We start from the raw sequence: 27,770 nt of genomic DNA, 5'->3' as shown, positions 1-27,770 counted from the left end.
GAGAGATTGAGTGATTGTGAGTGTGAGTGTGTGTGAGAGAGATTGAGTGATTGTGTGTGTGTGTGTGTGTGAGAGATTGAGTGATTGTGAGTGTGTGTGTGTGTGAGAGAGATTGAGTGATTGTGTGTGTGTGTGAGAGAGATTGAGTGATTGTGTGTGTGTGTGAGTGTGTGTGTGAGAGAGATTGAGTGATTGTGTGTGTGTGTGTGTGAGAGAGATTGAGTGATTGTGTGTGTGTGTGTGTGAGAGAGAGATTGAGTGATTGTGTGAGAGAGAGATTGAGTGATTGTGTGTGTGTGTGAGAGAGAGATTGAGTGATTGTGTGTGTGTGAGAGAGAGATTGAGTGATTGTGTGTGTGTGTGTGTTAGAGAGAGATTGAGTGATTGTGTGTGTGTGTGAGAGAGATTGAGTGATTGTGTGTGTGTGTGAGAGAGAGAGATTGAGTGATTGTGTGTGTGTGTGAGAGAGATTGAGTGATTGTGTGTGTGAGTGTGTGTGTGTGTGAGAGAGAGATTGAGTGATTGTGTGTGTGTGTGTGAGAGAGATTGAGTGATTGTGTGTGTGTGTGAGAGAGAGAGATTGAGTGATTGTGTGTGTGTGTGAGAGAGATTGAGTGATTGTGTGTGTGAGTGTGTGTGTGTGTGAGAGAGAGATTGAGTGATTGTGTGTGTGTGTGAGTGTGTGTGTGTGTGAGAGAGATTGAGTGATTGTGTGTGTGTGTGTGTGTGTGAGAGAGATTGAGTGATTGTGTGTGTGTGTGTGTGTGTGTGAGAGAGAGAGAGATTGAGTGATTGTGTGTGTGTGTGTGAGAGAGAGAGAGATTGAGTGATTGTGTGTGTGTGTGTGAGAGAGATTGAGTGATTGTGTGTGTGTGTGAGAGAGAGATTGAGTGATTGTGTGTGTGAGTGTGTGTGTGTGTGTGTGAGAGAGAGATTGAGTGATTGTGTGTGTGTGTGTGAGAGAGAGAGATTGAGTGATTGCGTGTGTGTGTGAGAGAGAGATTGAGTGATTGCGTGTGTGTGTGAGAGAGATTGAGTGATTGTGTGTGTGTGTGTGTGTGTGAGAGAGAGATTGAGTGATTGTGTGTGTGTGTGTGAGAGAGATTGAGTGATTGTGTGTGTGTGTGAGAGAGATTGAGTGATTGTGTGTGTGTGTGTGTGAGAGAGATTGAGTGATTGTGTGTGTGTGTGTGAGAGATTGAGTGATTGTGAGTGTGTGTGTGTGTGAGAGAGATTGAGTGATTGTGTGTGTGTGTGAGAGAGATTGAGTGATTGTGTGTGTGTGTGTGAGTGTGTGTGTGAGAGAGATTGAGTGATTGTGTGTGTGTGTGTGTGAGAGAGAGATTGAGTGATTGTGTGAGAGAGAGATTGAGTGATTGTGTGTGTGTGTGAGAGAGAGATTGAGTGATTGTGTGTGTGTGTGTGTGAGAGAGAGATTGAGTGATTGTGTGTGTGTGTTAGAGTGAGATTGAGTGATTGTGTGTGTGTGTGAGAGAGATTGAGTGATTGTGTGTGTGTGTGAGAGAGATTGAGTGATTGTGTGTGTGTGTGAGAGAGAGAGATTGAGTGATTGTGTGTGTGTGAGAGAGATTGAGTGATTGTGTGTGTGAGTGTGTGTGTGTGTGAGAGAGATTGAGTGATTGTGTGTGTGAGTGTGTGTGTGTGAGAGAGATTGAGTGATTGTGTGTGTGTGGTTGTGTGTGTGTGTGAGAGAGATTGAGTGATTGTGTGTGTGAGTGTGTGTGTGAGAGAGAGATTGAGTGATTGTGTGTGTGTGTGTGTGAGAGAGATTGAGTGATTGTGTGTGTGTGTGTGTGAGAGAGATTGAGTGATTGTGTGTGTGTGTGAGAGAGAGATTGAGTGATTGTGTGTGTGTGTGTGTGAGAGAGATTGAGTGATTGTGTGTGTGAGTGTGAGTGTGTGTGTGAGAGAGATTGAGTGATTGTGTGTGTGCGCGTGTGATTGTATGTGTGACTGTGAGCGTGTGTGTGTTTCTTAAAGGGGAAATGTACATGTTGGAAATGTTACAACAGTATCTTAAAAATTGGAAAGCTTTTATTGTTATTTAATATCTGTTTTAAAAATGGTATGGATAAAACACTAAAGTTTATTAGTCTTAATATTAAAGGGATAAGCAGGCTGGTGAAGAGGAAGAGGGCCTTGATAAACTTAAAGAAATTATAAATGGATATAAGCTTTTTGCAGGAGACACATTTTACCAAATTGGAACATGATAAATTAAAAAGAGGATGGGTGGGACAAATAATATCATCTGCCTTTAGTTCAAATGGAAGAGGGATGGCTGTTCTAATTAATAAAAAATACCCCAGTGTTAATAGAAGATACTTCAATTGATCAAGCCGGAAGAACTTATGTTCCAAATTATGATGATGAAGCCTTTATGAAGGTTATCTTCTTAAAAACAGCAGAGGAAAAATATTGGTTGGAGATTTTAATTTTTGTTTGGACACAATACTAGATAAATTGGCAAGAACAATAATGAGGGTGTAAGCAGCAAAAACGACAATTTCATATATGAAAGATCTAAATCTTATCAATGTATGGAGACAATAAAATCGCAGAGAGAGAGAGACTACTCTTTTTACTTAAAGGTGCACGAATCACATACAAGAATTGACTTATTTTTAAAGTCTGCCCAGTTAAAAAGTAGAGTGATAAAAATAGAATACCTAGTGAGGCTTCCATCAGACCACTCTTCATTAATATTAACAATAGAAATAATCGACAAGCAAGAGAATGTACACAGATAGCGTCTCAATATTACATTTCTTAAAGGAACAGATTCCTGTGAATTTATGGAGACAAAGAAATATTTTGTGAAACAAATCTGCCGTCTACTAATAATAGTTTTCTGATATGGGACACACTCAAAGCATATTTAAGGGGATAAATTATATCCTATACAAAAACCTTAATATGGCAGAAGTAAACAGTTTGAACAAAGATATTAAAAAACTTAGGAAAAAAATCAAATGTCAGGACTACAAGAAGAATACAGATTACTGGAGAATAAAAAGCTAAGACACACAACAATACAAACAAATAGGACAGAAAAAGCTATATTAAAAACCAAACAACAACATTATGAGTTAGGTGAATGGACGCACAAAGTTTTAGCTTGGCAGATTAAAACAGGAGTCATCAAGAATAATAAATGCAATAAAAATAGAAACAGCTACCCTAGTGTATAAGCAAAAAGAAATTAATGACATTTTAGACAATATTACACAAAATTGTACAAATCAGAATTACTAGCAGATGAGAATGAAATGGAAGAATTTTTGTTGAATGTCGAACTTCCAAAACTAGAAAAGAGAAAGGATAAAATTAGATACTCCCTTCACAAGGGAAGAAAGCAAAATGTCCCTGGGCTAATAAATCTCCGGGGAGAATGGATTTTCACTTGAATTTTATAGACAATTCAAAGAATTACTAATGCCCGTTAATGAATGTCCTGGACCAAGCATTTAAACACAGACCCTCCTGGAATCATTCTCAACTGCGATTATTACAGTGTTACCAAAAAAGAATAGGGACCTACAAAAACATTGTCATACAACCAATATCCCTGTTAAATGCTGATTATAAGCATTGGCCCTAATAGGTTAGGATAATACTTGCCAAAACTGATACATATGGATCAAGCAGGATTTGTTAAAGGAACGCATTAGTTTAGGAATTTAATATAATACATATGGCAAAACCTGAATGAAATTCAAGTATTACAGTCTCCTTATAGGCAGGAAAAGCATTCGACCATTTGGAGTGCCCCTTTTTATTTGGCGTAGACAGAACATTTATAAATTGGATAAAAACTTTATACAGGTACACAATCCTTTACCCGGACATCTAAAATCCAGAAAGCTCCAAAATCCGGCAAGTGGGGGGGGGGAGTCGGGCAGGCGAGGGGGGGAGATCGACATCACGAGTCGGGCGGGCGGGGGGGGGGGAAGACCGGCAGCACGAGTCGGGCAGCCGAGAAACCGGCAGTGTGAGTTGGACGGGCGAGTGGGGGGTTGGGGAGACTGGCAGCGCGAGTCGGGCAGGTGAGGAGGGATGGGGGAGAAGGCAGGGTGACTGGAAGGGGGTGGGGGTGAATATGGCAGCACAATTCAGGAGGACAAATCTGGCTTTCTGAAATTCGTAAAATCCGAAATTCAGAACATACTGTCCCCCAAGGGTTCCGGATAAAGGATCGTGGACCTGTACCATAAACTGCAAGCTAAAATAATAACAAATAATCAGATGTTAGTGGTGTTCCCCTTGAATAGATCAAATGACAGGGATGCCCCCTATCCCCAATGCTTTTTATTTTAGTAAATGAACCAGTGGTGGAGATAATAAGAAGGGACCCAGATATAAAGGGCTTCAAAGTCGGGCAAGAAGAACAAAAAAAATCAGTGATTCACTGATGATATGCTACTGTACCTATCAGAACCAGCTAAATCTTTGGAAAAATTACAAGGAACACTAGAAAAATATGGAAGAATATCAGGCTACAAAATAAACATAGATAAAAGGGAGATAATGCATTTACAAATTTTGAGTATGAAAAATACAAAAAAAGAAGTAAATTTAAATGGAAGACAGATGAAATAAAATAATTTGGGAGAGCAACTGACAATAACATGCAAAATCTGTACCAACTAAATTATGTTCCCCTTCTTGGGAAGATGGAAAGAGATCTACAGAAATGGAGAGACTTACCGATTGCTTTGGTGGAAAGGGTTAACTGTCAAAATTAAAGTGATGCCAAGATTGCAATTCTTTTTTCCAATCGCTGCCTATTCTGACAAAGGCATAAGATATATTAAGGACTGTTAAACGGAAGGAACTCTTATGTCCTTTGAACAATTAAAACACAAATATGGAGTAGTTAATGGGACCTTTTGTTAACCCCACCTGAAATTAGTGAAACTGAACAAAAATATACTAAGCTTTCCAGTGTGAAAGTTCAAAACCAGGGTTGCAGAAGTCAAGGGAAAGATTGGAGTTAAACTTGGGTGTGGTGATTTCAGAAAGAAGCTGGTCAGATTGGTGTAAGGACAGCATGACTTCAATTATAAATGGAAGATATGGATTGGTTCAGAATAATTTTTTTCACCAATACATCTTACCCCACAAAAGTTACACAGATCAAAAGCAGAAATATCAGAGATGTGTTTCAGCTGTGGGACTGAGACAGGAACTTTTCTACATGCCACGTGGATGTGCATGAAGGAGAAGCCATTTTGGCAAAATATCGCAGAAAATTTAACCAGGATAACAGGAGTGGCCTTCATAGGCAACCCAGCACGATATCTACTAGGTCATTTTATGGAAATAAGCAACAAATTGAATAAATATCAAATCTCATTTATAAAAATAGTATTGGAAGGAGCAAAAAAATGTATGGCGATCATTTGGAAGTCCGACCCCCCCCCCACTACTTATAGCACAATGGACTGCAGAAATGAACAACTGTATACCTATGGGGGAACAAAAATATCACATATAACTTAAAGAACAAATACAACACTTTTGTAAAGGTTTGGCAATCATACCTGGATCACATAGGGGCCCAGATACAGTAATAAAAAGGAACAGTTATAAAAGTAACTATATACACAAACATAGTTTTCCCATCTATATATTTAAAATATATGCAATATAAAAAGTTTCTATCCTCAAAGACCCCCACCACCCAGACCATGCCCTCCTCACTCTGCTACCATCAGGAAAAAGGTACAGACGCCTAAAGGTGAGCACTCAGTGGCACAAGGACAGCCCTTTTCCCACTGCCATCAGATTCCTGAATAATCAATGAACCAAAATTCAGTAATGTTGTAAGATTGTTATAAATATGTATGTTTGCACAATGATGCTGCCGGAAAACACTGAATTTCATGGCTTGTACATGACAATAAATCCTGATTCTATATCTATTTACGTCACACATGTCAAACTCAGGCCCGCGGGCCAAATTTGGCCCGTGATATAATTATATTTGGCCTGCAAGAGCATATCAAATATGTATTAGAGCTGGCCCGCTGGCCACCGCGCCAGTCTAGCGCATGCACAGCTAATACTACAAATCCCAGAATGCTTTGCAAATGCATTGGCGCCGGCCCGTCAGCCCGTTAATCGCCCCCACCTCCTCTGTTTACTTTCATTAGCACCTGCGACCTGTCGCCCAACTCACATGTAATAAACCCCTTACAAAAAATGGCCAAACGAAAGAAAGAAAACAGGAGCTTTCAAGACAGGTGGGAGGCAGACGAAATGTTCATCATTTTAAAAGACAAACCTGTTTGTCTTGTGTGTGGAGCCAGCGTGTCTGTAGTTAAAGAATATAACATACGACGACACTATGAAACGAAACACCAGGACAGGTTTAAGGATCTGAACGAGAAGCAAAAGCTCCAGAAGGTGGAGGAGATGAAAAGAAGTCTGGTTTTACAGCAAACTTTATTTTATATTTTATTTCTCATTTGTTAATGCTTCTTCTGGAAAGAGTTTAACCAAAACTATTATTAAACATTTATTTTAATAAGAAAAAGTTTAACATTACATATGTTGAAAGAAGAGAAAACATGCAAATGTTGTTGAAAATTTTCAATAAATATTTAGTTTGGCCCACGACTTAGTCCAAATTTTTAATTTTGGCCCTCTGTGAATTTGAGTTTGACACCCCTGATTTACGTGTATGTTGAGTTATTTTTTTTTGTACTGGGGCAAAGTATTATCCACTGAGCTAAGAAAGAAAGTGATGTACACGTTGTAGAGATGAGTTCAAAACTGATTTATTCAGACCTTTAACCTGTGCTCTTATGCACTTCTGTTCCCATCACTCGGGCCGGAAGTGACATTATCGGATAGGACAAAAACCCATCCCGTGCGCAGGCTTTTTCCTGCACTTGTAGTGGTGAGTCAGCCATTGTCAGAGCTAGTTCACTTGCCGGTAAGTGGATCGCTGTATGACCACCCCCCTTCCTGAAATCAGTAATCCCACTCCAGGAGTCCAAAGTATCTCTCTCTGTTTGGGCAGTCTGCACCTGCACCGTAGTGCCTGAACCTCGACTGGCTGGTCCAAATCAAGATGGGCCAGTTTGAGTCAGTTTCAGTTAAAGGCTTCCTCTCTCTCTCTCTTATGTTTAAAATGCACATGTAACTTTTGTGCCTTACAACTTTGAAAGGTTCCTCGTACGCCCGCTGCAAAGGTGCCCAGCATGCTCGTCTTTGTACAAAAACAAGTTTGCAGTCTTGCTGGCCCCTGGGTATGTAGGTCATAGTCTGACCATGTTACGACGTCAGCATGGGTGCAAAAGTGCCAAGCCTCTCATGGAGTTTCCCTTGGACTGCTGTGGGTGCCATCTCCTGCCCCCCTGGGGCTGGCACAAATTCTCCTGGTTCCACAAGGGGCCAGTTCTTTCGATGAGGTGTTTAAATCATCCTTGGGCGCTATCTGAATTCCCAAAAGGACTCAAGGCAGCTCATCCACCCAGTTAGGGCCTTCCAGGTGTGCAATAAAGACCGTCTTGGGAATGTCATCTGGGTGGACCTGGATCTGATTATATCTTCTGACAAGGTCCACTTTGAGAAGATGCGAGCTCCATGCAAGTTAGACGTGAAGTCTTTTATATCGGCACAAGGTAGCAATCTGGTGTGGTAACTTTGTTCAACTGTCAGTAATGGCCACAATGTCTCCATCCACTCACTGCTTTGGGCACCATATGTAGCAGGGAGGCCCAGGTGCTATCAGACCTATCATAATTCCCATCTCCATCATTTTAAACTTCTCCTTGCCTGCATGCTTGGGCATGTAGCAGTGATCCTTCAGTCGGTATATGGTGCTGCACCCTGTACTTTGGCATCGCTGAGGTGAATTGCGGTGTTACTATCGAGGGAAATTCTGCCAACATCCTTGTGAACTCGTTCTCTGAAAGCGCAACGGAATCCAGGTGTGGGGCCAGTAATCAGGCCTCCCCTACGGAGAAAGTCTGGAATGTTTTGGCATGGATTAGCCTTAGTCCTTCCAAACTGACCAGTAAGCTGTGTGCCCAGAGAAAATCAGCACCCAGCAGTGGCTGCGCCAATGTGAAAGTCCATGTGAACTGACTAGCATTGAACTGCAGTGGGACTGTGCATGTGCCATATGTCCGACTATTGCTGCTGTTTGTGGCTTTCTGTTGCTGGTATCGTGCCCTGATGGGGGAAGCATGCTGATCTCAGCTCCCACATCCATCAAGAATCTTCAGCCAGAATGCCTATCCCAGACATACAAGAGGCTGTCTCAAAGGCCAGCCGCCGTAGCCATTAGCAACAACTGGCCCTAGTGTTTCCCTGGAATGTGCAGGGAGGATGATAGCGGCAAGCATCTGTACCCCATTTTTGGTGATAGAAACACCAATGGACGTTATTCTCATTCCTTTGTTTTCTGGACAATTGCCAGTCTGTTGCCGGGTTCGATCGGGTCTGCTGCTGTGTGCATAGTCTGGTGATTTGTCCCACACTTTCCTGCTTAGCCCACCACAGTATGCCCGCACGGGCCACAACCCTCCATAGATCACTGAAATCCTCATTGACCAGTAACATGTGGATACCCTCCAATAGTTGCTCCAGAAAGGCCTGTCTAAATATTAGGCAGGGCCTATGTCCTTCTGCTAGTGCCAGTCATTCATTAGTGCAGAAGGGGTCCTGTCTTGGTCACACCAATGAGAAGCCAAAAGTGTGGACAAACAATTCTTACAAACTGAACAATTTGCAAGATAGTTGATGAATCTCTAAGTCCATCCCAAAGCGTGTCCAATCAAGACATTCTGCTATCACACGGCATTACTGGGAAGGTGCTTGTTGGTGACAATTTGGGAAGAATGGGATTAATGTAAGATTAGTGTCATGTTCTATTGATGGTAGGCGTGGACTCATTGGTGTGGACACTCATTCAATGGTAGGGCCAATATCCTTGCTGCATCTTTCTTGATAAAGACGTCAGCTGAGGCCTCATGACCAACTCCAGGATCAGAAGGGCTAAAGAGATTGTATTTTTATAGGTGTACTAGTATGGTATATGCAAGATGGCTCAGTTTCCACAACTCAGAAATTGACTCTCAACTGAGGCAATGAAGCATGAAGTTCACTATAATCAACAAGAGAAGATGAAATGCAAGGATGGTTCATGCTAGGATACTTAACCAACATGAAGAACAAAAAGAGCAACAATCTTGATCATCCAGGTTGACAGAGCTTGGGTTTTCCTATTTAGAGTGATGAAGGATGAGAGGGAATTTAATAGAGTGGGGTATAAATGAGACATAGACAGGGTGAACAGCCTTTATCCCAGAATGACAGTAGCAAATGGGGGAGAACATCCCATTTGAGAAGAAGTATAGAAGACACCCCTACAGGACAGTGACCACAGCAGTGGACCAATGAGGGCCTCAGCAACTAAAGGACTCATTCAAGCCACAGGCTACTGGCAGCCAAAGGACCCACACTGGCTATGTGCAGCTGGGGACTGGCTTATGGGGAAAAGGTTTTGGAACTCAGATTCAAGGGAGTGCTGAGGGCAAGAAGGGCCTCGGGCATTGAAGACTTCCTGATTGTATCAGAGATTTGGATCTGGAGCTCCTGTTGTCGATGGTTTGAACTAGAGTCAGTCCCGATGTTGCGGCTGCGGGAGCAGTGGAGAGAATCCACAGACACTCAGTCTCTCTGAAGGGACTCTCTTTCTCCTATTGTTAAGGGGGCCAGACAATGGTCACGGTTCTTCTGCCTACAGCAGGCAAAATTTGAAGTATATCATGCATATTACATTTTTGTTGTATTATTACATGAGAATAAAAGATACCTTTGAAATACCAAAGAACATATGTTTAAGGTGAGGGGAGAAATGTTTAGAGAAGATGTTAGAGGCAAGTTTTTGTTTTGTTTTAAACAGAGGTGGATGCCTGAAATATACTGCTGGAATGGTGGTGGTGGAGGCTGATTAATAGAATAATTTAAAGACTCTCAGATTGACATATGGCTGGAAGCAAGAAAAGAAGGGTGCTAGGTGGGAAGAATTAGATTGTAGTAGAGTACATTTACACAAGTCAGCACAATATCCTGGGCTGATGGCCCATGGTTCTTGGTTCTTGATCCTCCAAAATTTTAAACTGGAAGTGGGGGGAGGGTGGGCTTAAGGAGGAGATTTTTGAAGAGTGGTCTTAAATTTAATTGGGTCTGTTGGTGTTAGTATACTGTACTACAATCTTTGATATTCTATATCCACATCCATCTTTCTATGTCAAGAGCCAGAGAAAAAACATTGATTTCCATTGAGCTTTGTTTTGCCAAGCTTCCTTGATGTCACACAAATCAAATACTCTCTTGAAGTAAATCACGTTCATCCTCACCTCCCAATTCAATTTGTAATCATGCTTAGATAAAAACGATAATGAGATTTGGTCTCAATCTGTCCTAGTTTGACAAGATATAGGAGCAGAAGGAGTCATGTGATGCTGAGGAAGGAGGAGGGAAAAACCGGAGCTCCATGAAAAAGAGTGAATTGAGGAAAAACAGCCAAAAATGTGTTTAGAACCTAAAAAAAATTGAAAGAAGCAGAATAAAACCACAGCAATGGGAAAGGAGGACGAAAAGGTCACCTTAAAAGAAGTACCCCGCGAGGATCAAGAATGGCGGCCTCATGGCAGGGAAGATGTTGGAGCCTGCTCAATGTATCCAGAGGCAGGGGAAGAGAAATCGGGATCACCCACACAAGATCCCTAAAGCAGTGGACCACAAGTGCAACATGTCATTGAAAATTCACTTTCTGCATTTGCATTTGGGACTTCTTCCCTGCTGATCTTACTGCAGTCAGTGACGAACATGGTGAAAGGTTTCACCAGGACATTGCGACCATGGAAAAGAAACTGGTATCCATCAATGCTGGCCGACTATTGTTGGACACTGACAAGAGAGGCATCAGATGCCGAGGACAAACAAAAATCAGCAGCAAAACATTTTACGGTCAGTTGAACGAACGCAACGTGTCGGCGTCATTATGGGATTAAACAGGGTAAATTCAATAAAAGTTCATTTAATGTTTCTCCAATTTCCTATGAGATGCAACAAATCTGAAATTATCTTTGTGTTCAGCTTGAAGTTATCTATTGTAAACTCCAATTTTTTTTAGGAAGCAAATCTTTTGAAAATAATTGTTGTCAAGTGTATTGAGTGAATTTGTAATAAATAGTATGTCACACACAAGCAAGTATCAAGTTTCTTGAGATAAGAATATGAAAATATTATTAATTTAAAGTCATCTACAGTCTCTGGAGAAGTATAATTCTTTAGTTATATACATGTAAATTTTTTATATCACAAGACCATAGACCAGAAGATATTGGAGAAGTGGGCCATTTGGCCCATCAATTCTGCTCTGCCATTCCATCATGAACTGATCCATTTACCCCAGCTTCCTGGCCTTCTCCCCATAACCCTTGATATCTATCAATCTCTGCCTTAAATACTCCCAACAACTTAGCCTCTACAGCTGCCTCCAATAGCAAATTCCAGAGGGCTTGTGCTGCCCCCTGATGTCTGTAAGTAATACAATTTGCTCTGGACCTTGAAAGATGTCAAGAACAGTCAATACTACAAAGTCCTCCCTATAATGTTGCAAACTAGTGCTCGATTTGAGGATTGTTCCACAGACCTGTTGAGGGGCAGCTTGAAAGAAATACATCTTTAACTGTGTTCCCCCTCCCAAACATCACACCCGCCAGAAGTGAGAGCACAGTTTTGTCTTACAGTTAGGAGGCAGTGACCCTGGAAGTCCAGTGTCATGGTATCAGCTCCAACATGTGCAATAACTCCTTTACATTACCTCCTCCTGTGACAACAGCACTCCGGCACATAGTGCTTCTCCCCAATGCAGCTCAGATGACAGAAGGGTAAGGTTGTCTGGGCTGGGGGTATTTCAACATCCATTACCTGGGTGATTTTTATTCTCACTGACTGAGACGGTCAATTCCTGGAGGAAATAACTGTGATGGAGAGACTGGATGGAAGTCTAATCAATGGATTGACCACCCCTGAGGAAGAACCAAGGATCCCAGAGTGTGGCTGGATGCCCTGTCCAGAGGATAGTAGAGCCAATGACTCAACACATTTAAGAAGTGTCTTGACAAGTATTGAATCAGCAGGGACATACAGTAATTAGCTCTAGACTAGGTGCTGGTAAATGGAATTATTGAAGATAGATACTTGATGGTCAAGATGGAGGGATGAATGTCTTTAAGATCTCCTCAACAATCCAACCATTAAGAGTGGCAAAGTGCGAACACTGAACGGTCAATTTACTGGGATGCAAGTGTAAAAAAGGTTCATGTATTCTTCATTCTGTGAATGGATGGTCACCAGTATTTCCTTAGCTGCTGTTCTCAATGGGGAGAAGTTAAATGCATCATAAGCCCCTTTCGCACTTGCGTCCCAGTAAATTCAGTGTCTCGGGATAAGAATGGGGATTTGGCTTTTCACACTTGACCACTCCTAACCGGAACATATTCACACTTGCAAGGAGCCATCCCTGGAGTTAGGACTGTTCTACCTGTGATGTCATGACGCATTGAGCTATGGTGGACCTGCCCTAAATCCTGATCAAAGTATTAAGATCTTATATTTGAACAAAATTAATCATGCCTAATTATAACATAATTAAGCTTTATGTATAGCACAGTATGAGCCTTACAGCCCCTGTTATTGTTGTGCCTTTATAAGGGACCGTGGGAAAGTGCTAGCAATAAATAGCAAAAGCAGACAATTTTTAAACAGCATGGGAAAGTTGGTAGCACTAATGCTGTGTGGCAGAGAAAGGGCTGCATGCACGTTTGCATGCACGGACCATTCATGGAGGGGATTCTCTGGCCACACACCATTCTGAGAAATCACATTTTTCCCCACAGTCTGTATAAATTGTGCACTATAGAGCTACCAACTTTTCCATGCTGTTCAAAAATTGTCCGCTATTGCTGTTTCTTCTCTTTCCCCTGCTGTGACTTTCCCATGGCAAAGTTTTTCCCTTCAGTTTAATCTTTTCTTTCTCCAAGTTCCTACACTCACACAAAAACTTGGTTATTTCAATCCCACAATGCAATTGCCCATTCTAAACTTGCCTGATTTCAAAGTCGGCATCTGGGGATTGTACTAAGGGTCGAGGCGTTGAGCTGATTTTCCTTTCACACTAGACACTTTAAGAGGCTGATTTGCCGTTAATTCCTGGGACCACTTGCAAGTGTGAAAGGGGCTATAGTCAGTCATACCCTGCAATAAATGTGAAAGGTCTTTTTTATGGATTTATCATTTTGCTAATTTCAGGCTGGTATTATACATGGTAAACTAGTCTAATGATTAAACTAACTTGAGTACCATTTAATCATTTACAAGAGCACAAGCTACAATTTCAGAAAGCAGTCGGAGCAAAGCCTTGCACAATGTATGACTATGCTGTAACAAGCCATACCCTACTTTTTTGTTGCTCAAAATCTAGGACAATCACTTAAAATCCAAGATCGATCAATCTCCCTGTGACATTGCTTGCAGTGAACCGGCAATGCACCATTTTATGGAACTTAATACCCATTAAAACAAGACCACAATGAGCTAAAGGAGATTTAGTTTTCAGTCACATAAAATAAAAGCTTAATTTAATCCAAGTGGATAAAAATATCAAATTATTTTCATGGTTTGAGTGATTATATTTCAAGGTATCATCTAAGACTATATGAAAATAGCAAATTAATGATCCTATTTGCAATAAGTTTAAACAGCAAGTTAGAAATGAGTGAACATTGAATTCTCCCAATTTCAGGTCACCCTCACCACCTATGTTTCTGTCTCTTATGATCGATCTCTCACCTCCCCCCCCCCACCACCTGATTTCATTCCCTTCCTGTTCCATTCATCTTAACCCATACATCTCACCCAACAAATCAGCTCCCTGCTTCTGGTTCCATCTGTCTTTCACATTACCCCTGATCTAATTGTTCCAATCACCACTATTATCACCTTCCTTATTTATCGGATTCTAACAAATGGTAGGCTTTATTCCCACGTTACCACCCCCCCCCCACCAGCTGTTGCCACCTTCAACCACCCCTGGCTCATCTTGCTCCAGCTGCATCTGCCCCTTTTTTGCCAACAATCACCTGGCTCTGCCTCCCAACTCCACCCCTCATATTCCTCATCTATCACCCTCACTTGTTCCTGATTCACGAGTCCCCTACTGACCCATCTTGCCTTCCCATCTTTAATAGTAGCCACCTCACCTCCCCACGAGTTTTGACTCAAAAAGACAATTCTTTCCACCATTAATACTTTGACCCACTCAGTTCCTTCACATGTTATTTTTGCTCCAAATTCCAGCATCTGCTGCCCCCTTGCAAATTAGTGATACTATCCTTACTGAAGGTTTGTCTGATTATTTTTAAATTACAGTAGTTTTTCTAAAGCATCAAATGCAGAGAAAGTTGTGAGGAATAATGTTCTATGTTATTTATTTTTAGACATACAGCACAATTACAGGCCCACACCTGCCCCCCCCCCCCCCAACCCTGGTACGTTTCGAACGGTGGGAGCAAACTGAAGCCCCTGGGGGAAACCCACACAGACACGGGGAGAACCTACCAACCCTCTTAGATAGTATGGGATGCACTGTGTAACACTGTTGTGCTGACCGTGTTGCATTAGAGTGGTAAAGAGGTTAGATGCATGCTGCATAGTGGGAACTGGAAAAGCTGAAAAATCACTAGATTAAATCAAGATGAAGGACAATCACTTGATGTCAAAGACTGATCAATCCTGGGTCTTGCTTGGAGGAGTCAAGATAACCAAGCACGAAAGACCATCAAGGATGGCAAATGAAAATAAAAAAAATAATGCATCCATAATGGTAAACACTTGGAACCAGATCGTCTTCCACAAGAGAGAAACTTTGAAGATTTTCCTGAAGTTTGCATGGTTTACAACAAATTCTTCTATATATTCAGAGAAGACAAACACTGAACTTACAAAATTGGAAAAATACAGGTCAATCTAACATCTAAACGAAGGAAGAGTAAGTAACACAGAAATGTAATGATGTTTAAGTTACAACTAGCAGATTAAGTGCACTAATGAGGATATGCAGTGGACATGTTATTGAAAAATAAATCTCTCATTATCCTTTTCTACAGATAGCCATTTTTAAAAGAGGAAACATTATGCTTCTCTGCTCTTGATAAACATTTCAAATATGAATCTGTGACTTCAGTACCTGTATCCAAAACCAGACTTCAATGAAGCAGCATTTATGTATGTATTCCTACATACCGAATGTCTCATTTTCCATTTAATTTTTCATCACCACAGTTAGGCATAAAGAAAGTTTCTGAAAGAAGCTTGTTTGGAAATAAACAGTCTAATATTAATGAGAATGAACAGGAGAAAATGATTTTTCTCAAAGAACATGAAATCAAGGAATATCATAAATGCTCAGCTTCTATAAAGCTGTCTGGGGGGAAAAAAAAGCACAAATCCAGTTCTTTTAAGTGTTCGTAAGTCATCAAAGGTCTTGTTTATTAAGTTACAACCCATCCTTGATATCGGTCTGGTGAGAATCAAAATACTAGAGATGCAGAAATTTAGAATCTGATGACTAAAATCTAATGAAACTAAAAATTATTTCAGCATTAGGTAGTATGAAACAAGGTGTTCTAATTTAAGAAAGAAGATAATAAATTAAGTGCATTTGCTAAAAGATCACTTCTCCAAAGTACACAAATTACCTAAGTGTCAAGTATTTTCATCTTTGTTGAGCTGGGTAGAAGTTCCTATAAATCTATCAAAGGTGTAAAGACATTTTTTAAAAAGGAGGATTGTACATGTCTGACCTGTAGCAATTGGAATGTTTACAAGAATCTGTTCCACCTGTAACAAATATCAAATTAAATGTCAACCCAATTCCATCACTAAATAATACAAAAACCACAATTTATTCATTTGTGTGATTGGTTTTAAAAACTTTTCTTAGGGGATGTCATGTGACACAGTAGAAACAGGAAGCAGGAACCCAACCGTCCTGGGAATTTGATTAAAAAGAGTTATTTAAATTAAGCTTTAAAATATAAAGAAAAATAATACTTAAATGGTTTAAGAATGTCACCAAAGAAAGAGAACAAAAAGTTGCAGGAGTCCAGCGAACAAAAGAATATCGGGAACTGAGGCCTCTTGCACAATGGAAGCCTGGGGCTGGTGTTCGATCCGCACCCCACCCCCTGTATGAGTAGTTTGCCCATTGGGTCAGCCAGAGGCGCTGAAGTTGATACAGAAGAACCTTCAATGGCAGCCAGCATAACGGGTGCCTTTATCAGCCCTGCGAGATACCAGCTGCTGCAACATGACTCAGAGGAGGAGGAAAAACAAGACACAACAGAAACAGACAATGATAGCGACGACACTGAACAACAAGAAATGCCTGTTAAAGGTAAAAAGTTAACAGAATCAAAAAAAGGAAGTGTACACTTGATGATCTAATGAAAGAATTGAAGAAGACAAACAAACAAATAAAAAATATACCATTGTAAAAAATTTGCAACTTTCTAAGGGTAAAATGGATGAAAGAATTAAGACTGTGGAAGATGTATAGGAAAGAGTGGGAAAAGTAGAGATGGATACGGATACATGGGCTGACAAGAAAAATAAAATGTGGGAAAAGATAGATGCACTGGAAAATTTTAGCAGACGAAACAACATTATAATTGTTGGACTGAAGGTAAAGATGCTATTCGATTTTTATAAGACTGGATATCTAAAGTCCTGGGAGAGGATAAAGTTGGACAGAATATTGAAATTGAAAAGGCACATAGAGCCTTTATACAGTGACCAGCATCAGACCAAAAGCCACGTTCTATATTGATCAAATTCTTAAGACATCAGGATAGAGATAAGATATTGAATGTAGTGGTGGAAGGAACAAAAGAGGTGGTCCACTTAAGTTTGAAGGAAGAAGAGTATTGTTTTATCTAGATACAAGTGCAGCATTACTGAAACAAAGACGAAATTCCAGTTCAAAGCTCCCTCTGGCAGAAAGGGCATAGATTGGTGTTGTGTCATCCAGCAACTTTAAAAAGATTATTTAGCCAAATAATGACAGATTTTCTTTTTTGGACTATAAACATGAAGAACAATTTGTGGAAACATTGCCGAATATTATACAGACAATGCTTTGCATTTTTCTATTCTTTTTATATTCAGATACTACTCTTGTATACAAAGAATGATTAATTACTATATGGTGAATATCCCTGGGGGGTGGGGGATAATGAGGGACTGATTTCTATTGCATCATATGTCCTTTTGTGGCGATTGCCACAACCTGTATAATGGAAGGGTAACAGCGCTGGGGGGGAGGGGGGAGTTGTTAATTTTGATGTATGTTATGTATACTACGTGATATATCCTTTAACTATATATTTTTTTATTTCTTTTCTTCTTGGACTCCTGGAAGGTGTGTGTCCCATCACCGATGATAAAGATGAAGCAACTGATTGAAGGAGATGCATGGGGAGAGGCAAAGGGAGAACATGTAGGAAGACCAGTGGTTCTCAACCTTTTTCTTTCCACTCACATATGACTTGAAGTATTCCCTATGCCATAGGTGCTCTGTGATTAGTAAGGGTTTGCTTAAGGTGGTATGTGGGTGGAAAGAAAAAGTTTGAAAACCATTGTTTTAATTGTACCAAATTGACTCATTATGTGCACAGTTTCATAACTCCAAAGGAAATGGGCCAATGGCAATTTTCCTCAAGCAAAATATTTCAGTATGCATGTGATTCACAACCTTCCCTTCCCACCCACATCCCACCTTAAGCAATCCCTTACTTATCACAGAGCACCAATAGCATAGGGATTACTTAAAGTTGTACGTGAGTGGAAAAAGGTTCAGAACCACTGATGTTGACATTGTGAAATACCTCTGTAAAGATGAATAACATAGTGAAATACACATTAATATTAATGGGTTAAATAGCTGGGTGAAGAGAAAGAGAGCATTTATTTAAAAAATGGGAGTGGATTTGGCCTTCCTACAGGAAACTCATTTAACTGAGAAAGAACATCAAAAATTAAAAAGAGATTGTGTAGGGCAGGCCTTTGCTTCTTCACGTAATTCAAAAGCAAGAGGAGTGGCAATTTTGATGGGCAATAATCTTTCAGTTAGAGTACAAGATGTGGTAATAGATCCTGCAGGTTGGTATGTTATGGTGCAGTCAAATATACAGTACAACTCCCGATTATCCAAAATGGTCAGGACCGGACCCATTTTGGATAAACGGTTTTATCGGAGAACTGGTCATGTTTTAAAAACAGCCCATAGCAACAGCAAATCACTTGTAACACTGTTTAAACAACCACAAACAATAAGGTGGGCATTTTAAGCATTAAAATAATGTTTAGTTCTCACCAAAACAAAAACGCTGAATTGCCAATCACTGACACTTCCTCACCAAGCCCATGCTCATGCCACGAGCACGAGGTCTGTTGCTGCCAGTTCTGGGAGCTGAGTTCCACTCCTCCCACCACCAGGAGCCCTACGTCCCTGGTCAGTTGGGCTCCAAAAAAATTTCAGATAAATGAGGATTTTGGAGAATACGATTTCAGATAATCAGAGTTGTACTACACTCAGAACCTTGGACCCTTATGAATGCATAGGTGGCAAATATTGATAAAAAGAAATTTATTCAAGGAATATTTCTTAATTTAGTAAATGATTATGAAAATATTTTAGTAGGAGATTTCAATGTTTGTCTGGATCCAGTTTTAAATAGATTGACGAGAGCAGTAATAAAGACAAAAGCAGCGAAAGCCACTTTTGTATTGATGAGAGAACTAGAGAAGAATCCATCCAAGAGAAAGAGATTATTCTTTTTATTCAAAGAGACATGACTCCCATTCCAGGATAGATTTATTTTTAATATCAGCTCAATTACAAAGTAGGATAATAGAAACTGACGTTTATCAGATCACTCACCTTTGATACTGACGTTTATGATGTCACATAAAGAAAAATAGGTCTATAGATGGCTTTTTAACTCGTCATTGTTGAGATGGTCAGATTTTTGTGATTTTATTAAAAGACAAATTCAAATATTCTTTTTTTTAAACTTTATTTATTCATTCAAAAAACAAATAGTATATGACATATACAACAATTAACCATAAACATGAACGTTATTTTTTACATATAGAAAAAAAAGAAAAGAACCCCCCCCCTCAGCCAACCCTCCTAAGGAGAGCCATAAAGAAAGAAAAAAGAAAAAATATTAAAGAAAAATTAAAATATACATATTAAGATCTAATCAATGTAAATATTCTGAATATAACAACCACTTATTAATAAAAAAATTATAATTATCACATGAAACATACATAAGTTTTTCCATTATTAACAATATCTCATCTCATTATGCCATCTATTAATATCAATCATATTTGTATCTTTCTATGTTCTAGCAATACATTTTTTTGCTACAGATAAAGCTAAATATACAAAAGCAAGCTGAAACTTATCTAATCTCAAGCCGTTCAGAGGTTGCAAACTGCCCAATAAAAATACTGTCAGATCTAAAAGTATTTTAATCTTAATAAAACCAGTATCCGCTTCCCATTTACTTTTAGATCTATCCCAACCCTTTTTATCCATACCATCCTGTAATATTTGATACATAAATGAAATATTACCCTTCTCTGGTACCTTCATAAGAAAAGTCTCAAATTTAGTCATTTCAGGTAAAATCATATCTCTACCAAACATACGTTTTACCAAAGATCGAATTTGATAATAGAGAAACAAAGAGTTCTTATCAATACCAAAGCTGTCCCTCATCTGATTAAAAGATAAAAATTTACCCTCTTTAAAACAATCTCCCAAATTTTTCACACCTTTAAATCTCCAATGCAATAAACTTCGATTATGTATTGAAAAAGAAATAAGTTGATTATTATACAATGGAGTCAAAGCCGATAATTTACCCCTAAAGCCTATCATTTTATTTTTCTTTATCCATAACTTCATTAAATGTTTTAGTATAGGCACATAATATTGTTGTAACAAATTTATATTCCATCTAAACAAAAATTGATGTATTTCAAATTCAGAAATTTAAGTTGGGCTGCTTCATAATAATTTTGAAAATGTGGTAAACGTTATCCCCCTAACTCATATTTCCAAGTTAATTTATTCAAAGCTACTCTCGAAAATTTATCTCTCCATAAAAACTCCCTAACCATTTTATTCAAGTCTTGAAAAAAAATATTATCAAGTAAATACGGAATAGACTGAAACAAATATTGTATACGCGGAAAAATATTCATCTTAATTGTATTTATCCGACCCAATAAATTAATAGGTAAATCTTTCCATTTAATCAAATCAGTTTTAATTTTTTAAATTAACAGAACATAATTTAATTTATATAAAGATTGATAATTAACATTCAAAATTATACCCAAATATTTAATTCGATCTGTCCATTTCAAATTAATAATATTCTTATAAACTGAATAATCTCCTTCACTTACCGGTAATATTTCACTTTTTTGCCAATTAACTTTATATCCAGAAAGACATCCATATTGTATTAAACACTCCTTCAAGTGCAAAAGTAGCTGAGCTGAGTTTGTTAAATACATCATCAGCAAATAAATTAATTTTATACTCCTCGTCTAAAACTTTCATACCTTGTATCTGTGTATTTTGTCTTATCAGCTGTGCTAAAGGTCCAATTACTAACGCAAACAAAGCTGGTGATAAAGGACAACCTTGACGAGTTGATCGAGTCAATTTAAAAGGTTCCGAAATCAAACCATCCATCAATACTCTAGCTACTGGTTTACTATATAGAGCCCTAATCCAACCAATAAAGGACCAAACTTAAATTTCTCCAAAACTTTAAACAAAAAATTCCATTCAACTCTATCAAATGCTTTTTCTGCATCTAAAGATATCACCATCGGGTGATCTGAAGATTGTCGAAATCTATTAATCAAACTAATCACGTGCAAAATATTATCTGAAGCTTATCTATTCTTTATAAAACCTGTTTGATCCATATGAATCAACTTAGGTAAAAATTTAGCCAATCTATTTGCTATATTTTAGCTATTATTTTATAATGTACATTTAACAACGAAATTGGTCTATATGAAGATACTTTCAAAGGATCTCTATCTTTTTTTGGGATTACTGTAATTAAAGCACTAGAACAAGACTCAGGTAATTCATAATGTTCTCCAACTTGACGTAATACATTCCCAAACACTGCAGATAAATCATCATAAAAAATTTTATAAAATTCAACCGAAAATCCATCATCACCAGGCGATTTACCATTCGGCATTTCCATCATAGCCATTTTAATTTCTGAATCAGTAAATGGTTCTTCTAACTCCTCTATATCTGCATCCTCTAATATCGGTAAATTCAACTGTGATTAAAAAAGATCAATCGATCCAGTTTCTTGTTTTCCTTCAGATGTATATAACTTTTTATATAATGAACAAAATTCATGAGGTTTATAAGTAATAAGAGAATTCCGTCCAACAGCATTAATAGTCCTCAAAATCTGTTCTTTCTTTAATTGCCATGCCAATACCTTATGTGCTTTCTCTCCCCATTCATAATACTGTTGTTTAGTCCTATTAATCACACATTCAAATTGATAAGATTGCAAAGTATTATATTCCAATTTCAACCTAGATTATTCTATTTTCTGATCCTCTGTAGCATCTTTCTGGAATTTCTTTTCTAACTCATCAATCTGTTTCTCTAATTCAAGACTCTGATTTAATCGATTCTTTTTTATTTTAGAAGTATAACTAATTATTTGTCCTCTCAAATAAGCTTTCATAGCATCCCATAATACAAACTTACTTTGAACAGAATTAGAATTTTCTTTCAAAAAATTAATTTGGTATTTCAAAAAATTAATGAATTCCATATTTTTTAACAACATTGTATTAAACCTCCAACGATAGGCCACTAGAATTTTCTCAGAAGTTGCATATGTAAAATATAACAAAGAATGATCTGAAATCACCCTAATTTATATTCCGCTTGTTGTATTTTCGTAAGTGTGCCAAAACTAAAAAGAAGTCAATCCTTGATTCATGTCTAGATGAATAAAAGGAGAAATCTTTCTCTGTCGGATTAAGACGTCTCCAAATATCTACTAAATTAAGACCTTTCATCAACCCTTGAACCTGAACTCCCATCTTAGATTTCTTAACTTTCTTCGGAGATTTATCTAATAAAGGTTCCAAAACACAATTAAAATCACCAACAACTAAAACATTATCATTAGCCTGACCCAGATATAAAAATGCATCAGAAATAAATAGTTCATCATCTACATTTGGGGTATAAATATTAAGTAAACTCCAAAATTCACTAAAAATCTTACAATTCAATTTAAGAATACATCCTGCCTTTTCCTCCATTGATTGTAATTCAAAAGATAATTTTTTATGTATCAAGATTGCTACGCCTTTAGCCCTAGAATTAAATGAAGAAGAGTATACATGCCCAACCCAGTCCCTCTTTAAATTCATACTTTCCTTCACATTCAAATGTTTTTCTTGTAAAAAAGCAATATCAATTTTCATTTTCTTAATATACGCCAAGACTCACTTACGCTTAATCGGACTGTTTAATCCTCAAACATTTAAAGTAGCAAACCTCAACTTCGACATATCTACTATTATTACTAAATACCAATAACACCTTTTTTTGAAAACTCAAATCAACGTATATAGGCCCTCCAATAGGAAAAAAAATCACAAATTAAAAAATAACTAAATTGAAAATAAAAAAAATTAAAGAAAAAAGAAAATCCCCCCCCAAAAAAAAACTACCAAAAGATAGTAATCCCTAAACAAAAACTGGGTGTGGGTCATCCATCAGTGGCTGATGACTAGTAAAGAACTTAGAGCAAATCTCTCCCTCCCCAGCCAAACAATCAATAACATCAAAATATCATAATAACAAAAGAAACGAGTGAGAAAAAGAAAATTCTTATTTTCATCCAAGAGATTCCATTCTCGAAGATCCCATTTCAGAAGAAGTTGGACTCTTTCCATTCCCATTTTTCCTATTTCTGCCATTTCTTCTGTTTCCAGAACAACCAGATTTTTCTTTAGGAGACAATGGTGGACTACGTCTTTGTCCTCTTATATGTGGCAATGAATCAGCAAAAATCATTGCTTCACGATCATTCTCAAAAAACCGAAATTGATAGTCTCCATAAAACACCTTCAGCACTGCTTGGTAGCGAAAAGTAGACTTATAACCTTTATGCCACAAAACTTCTTTAACTGGATTAAATCGACGTCAACGTTGAATGACCTCGACTCAAATCAGGATTTTAAAAAACTCTGCTATTCTGAATCAATAACGGAGTTTGTCGTTGACTCGCATTTTGCACTGGTAGTCGAAGTATTGCTTCTCTGTCCAAATAATTCAAACATCAAATTATTACCGGTCTCGGTGGTTGACCAGCTGAGGGTGTTCTTCTTAGAGCTCTATGGGATCTTCCCAGTACCAATCCTCCAGAAAAAAATTCGTGCCCTAATACTTGTGGGATCCAGTCTTTAAAGAAACGAAGAGGATCTTGTCCTTCTATACCTTCTGGCAAACCAACGATTTTCATATTATTCCTTCTGCTTTGATTCTCCAAGTAGTCTATTTTCCTCTCTAACTCCTTCTCGTGTTCTCCCAATTCTGAAGCCACTTGTTGTTTACAGTCCGAAAAAGCAGTCTGAAACTTTTTAAATTCTTCATAAGATTCATCCACATGTGCTTTAACTATATTAAATTCTGAACTTATCATTTGAACCATCTCATTCATTAGAGGCTGAATAACTGCATTTAGCTGCATACACTGTAGATCAGAAAAGCTCAGCCCTGCTCTCTCTGATGTAGTGGCAGAACAAGGTAACTGCAGCTCCTGCTGCAACTCAACAGAAGGCATTTTAAAATTTTTACTGCGGGACTGGACTCCCAGTGACGGCACCCCGACTTCCTCAGGGGGGTCGCCATTGGTCTCCCCCCGCATCTCGTTGTTTTTTCACAAATTCACGAAGGAAAGCGATATCTTCAGGTTGAAATGCTTCCTGATGCATTTCCCACAATGGAGTCGTCTTCCTGCGTACTCCCTCCGTTGAAATCGAAAAGCTTTCCAAATCAGGATCCACTTCTTGGGAACACGCACCTTCTTCCAGAGAACGGGTAATTCCAGCGCCATCCTTCACTTGGTGAGTAGTAGACATTTTTTTTTCAGCTCCCACAGGCAGTCTTTGAGATTTAGACACTGAAGAGATTAAGCCTGAAGCTATATCAAGTCGTCTAGGCCCCAAATCTTCAACATTTCGAAAATGTAACTTCTTCTGCACTTGAGGTTTAATCTTTTTACCATTAATGGCCATAATAGTTCCTTAATACTTTAAACTAAAATTTTAAAAGTTTAAACTTGAAAACAAAGGGTTAAAAAACGGGAACTTAAAAGTCTGGCCAGAGAGGTCGAGATTATACGTCTAAACTCTACGCCATCTTGCCACGCCCTCCCAAATATTCTTCAAGATCAACTGCAATTCAACTGATGATAAATTTATTATATGGGATACTTAGAAAGCATATTTAAGAGAACAAATTATAAGTTATACTTCTAAGATTAAAAAGGAATATTGCAAAAGAGGTGGAAAAGTTGGAAAAACAAATCACTTAGAAAAAGACCTGAAAGTTTAAATAAACACTCTGCTGTGAAACTCGAGCCAACAGCCTGCGTCTCCAGTCTGTTCACCTGCTCTTGCGCAGCACACAACATTACAGACTTCCTCAGGGCACATTCATTGTTGGTCGACCTGCAAGGCAAATGCCTGGTCCATGCACAAACATCTAAAACAGTGCCCGAGGCACCACCGGTGAACAAGCCACACAAATGGCCGCAGTGCAGACCAGTGACAACCGTTATGTTCGCCTGCTCATGGATTTCCCAGCCATTCTGTGTCCCCCAGTTCTCCTCCACTCAAGTCACCACTGCAGTGTGCTGTGCGAAAGTTGGTGAACAGACTGGAGACACAGGTTGTTGGCTTGAGTTTCGCAGCAGAGTGTTTATTTAAACTGTGTGCTCGCTTAAAAGCTTGGCAGTCGGACTGCACAGCTGCCCTGCTGTTTGCGTCACGCCAACGCAAGCACACAGTGTATGGCATCATCTTCGCTGTGACTGCCCCGCTGACCGCGCGTAACCAGCAGGGCCGGTTCGTCACAGCAAAGTTGCAGGTCACCACAGGAGTCTGAAGATAAGTATAGACAACTTATTATTAAAAAAAATGAACATAATACATTACAAACATATAGAATGGAAAAGGTGATAAGAACAGAATTATTATGAATTGGGTGAAAGAGCCCAAAAAAGTTCTTTATTAGCAGTTGAAAGCAGAACAGGACTCAAGAACAATTAATGCAATAAAAACAGATACAAATGTGACTAGTTATAAACCTCAAGAAATTAAAGAGGCTTTTAGACAACTTTACTCTAAATTATATCAATCAGAATCTCAAGGAGATGTTAAGAAAATAGAAGATTTCTTATCACAAATAAGACTTCCAAGATTAAATTTGGAAGAACAGGTAGAACGAAATGCTCCCTTTACTCAGGATGAGGTTAGAGAAGCGATGAGTTTAATGCAAAGTAACAAATCTCCAGGAAAAGATGGTTTCCCTCCTGAATTTTATAAAGAATTTAAAGAGTTGTTGATTCCTCCTTTTATGGAAGTGTTAGATCAGGCATCTGAAATACATACTCTCCCAGAAACATTTTCAATGGTAATTATTACTATGATACCAAAAAAAGATATGGACCAGTTGAAACTGTCATCTTATAGAAATTAAATTCAGATTATAAGATCATTACCAAAGCCTTGGTAAATAGATTGGCAAAATTTTTGCCAAAATTGATAAATATGGACCAAACAAGCTTTGTGAAAAAGAGACAATCTGCTGATCATGTAAGTAGGCTGATTAGTATAATTAATTTGGCACAAAAGAGAGGTGATCTGAGTGTCGCTGTGGCATTAGATGCAAAAAAAGCATTTGACAGACGGGAATGGGATTTTTTAAATTTTAAGTGCTGGAAAAATTTGGACGAGATTAAATTTTTACCATTGGATCAAGGCATTGTACAATGAGCTGAAAGCTAAAGTGATGACTAATGAACAAATTTCTATGTCTTTTCAGTTCTCAAGATCTAGTAGACATAGAGGCCTGCTATCTCCAGCTCTATTAATTTTAGCTTTAGAACCTCTTACAGAAATAATTCATTGAGATCAAGATATTAAGGGATTTAGGGTTAACCAGGAGGAATAGAAATTAATTTATTTGCTGACTACTGTAGAGTGAGAGAAGAACAACACACACGGGTGTAAGTAAAGTCAAGACTGATTTAGTGATCTCCCCAGACCTTTTATAGTCCCAGCTTCCCACCAATGGATTTGATTTTCCTGCCGTTGCGGGCATCACTGGTGAGCTGGCCTTTGATTGGCCGTAGTTCCCGCTGTACAGGCTCCTAGTTCGTCAGGCCATTCGTGCAGGCCATTAGTGTGCACGGGCTTTCCATGTTCACCATGTTAGTCCGCCATTTTGAGTGCCAGTTCGCTTGCCAGATAGCGGGCCACTATATGACTCCCCCAACCCCCAGAACCAGCGATGCAGGTTGTGGTCTGCCTTTGCTTGTGCCCATGAGACATGGTGGCTGTGTGTTGACCGACCGGTTGGTTTGCATCCAGGTGTGCTGGTTTGCGTCCAGATGTGCTGGTTTGAGGCGGTCAATGGTGAATCTCTCTTCTTTCCCACCTATTTCCAGCATGCATATTAACCCATTGTGCCTGATCACCCTATACAGTCCTTCATATGATCATTGTAACCGTGCCTGGTGTGCTCCACTGGAGACAAAAACATACTTGCAGGTTCTCAAGTCCTTGGGGATGAAAGTTTTTGTTTGCCCATGCTACATGGGTGGCATTAGGGCCAGGATACCCAGTCTTTCCCAGAGCTTCCCCAGAACAGCGCCTTTCCTTTTCTCTGGACAATCACCAGCCTTTGAGAATCTGTGGAATTCTATAGTTTCTGGAAACTTTGTTTCTCTATTTCTATCAGTTGTCAATCTATAGCCTCTTTTGCACTTGCATCCCGCTAAATTGGCCGTTCAGTGTCCTTGGATAGGAATCGGGGTTTGGCTTTTCACATTTGACCACTCTTATCTGGACACTCTTTTCACACTTGCAAGGAGCCATCCCTGGGGTTAGGACTATTCTACCCTTTACCAATGATGTCATGATGCATCGAGTGATGATGGACCTGCCCTAAGGGCTGGAGCCTGAGACCAATAATCCAGATACAACCAATAGAAAGCTATCTTAGCAGCAGAGGCAATTCTGAGTGAAGCTGAAAGAGTCAGATATGACAGGACTTGCAGGCCAATGCATCCTACAAAGCAAAGCCTAGCATCCATAAAAAGGCACCTCCAGCCCTTATTCTACAACATTATTGAATGATGATTCTCTTGTTGGATAATATTCCTTGTCTTGTATCATTACTAACAAACTTTGCAAGAGTTTTGTGTTATCGTAGTTTGGCAAGAAAATAGTTGCACCGATCCCTGAGGCACATCACTAGTCACAGGCTTCTAGTCTGAGAAGCA

At 38.9% G+C, this 27,770-nt stretch overlaps 1 protein-coding gene across 10 annotated transcripts in view; it reads right to left on the bottom strand.

Moving 5' to 3' along the window:
* akt3a (v-akt murine thymoma viral oncogene homolog 3a) overlaps positions 1–27,770 on the bottom strand; it is a 416,568-nt gene that overhangs the window by 226,817 nt on the left and 161,981 nt on the right. The window contains exon 4 of one of the 10 annotated variants that reach the window (XM_069930898.1): positions 4,729–4,810. The exons of the other annotated variants lie outside the window; for them this stretch is intronic. The gene's annotated coding sequence lies outside the window, so the exon portion shown is untranslated. The remainder of the gene's footprint in view (positions 1–4,728; positions 4,811–27,770) is intronic. 10 annotated transcript variants of the gene reach the window in all.

This window comes from Narcine bancroftii, chromosome 4 (assembly GCF_036971445.1).
Source record: "Narcine bancroftii isolate sNarBan1 chromosome 4, sNarBan1.hap1, whole genome shotgun sequence".
Lineage (NCBI taxonomy): Eukaryota > Metazoa > Chordata > Chondrichthyes > Torpediniformes > Narcinidae > Narcine > Narcine bancroftii.
The sequence above is the reverse complement of the archived record's forward strand: the minus strand, read 5'-3'. Positions and strand labels throughout refer to the sequence as shown.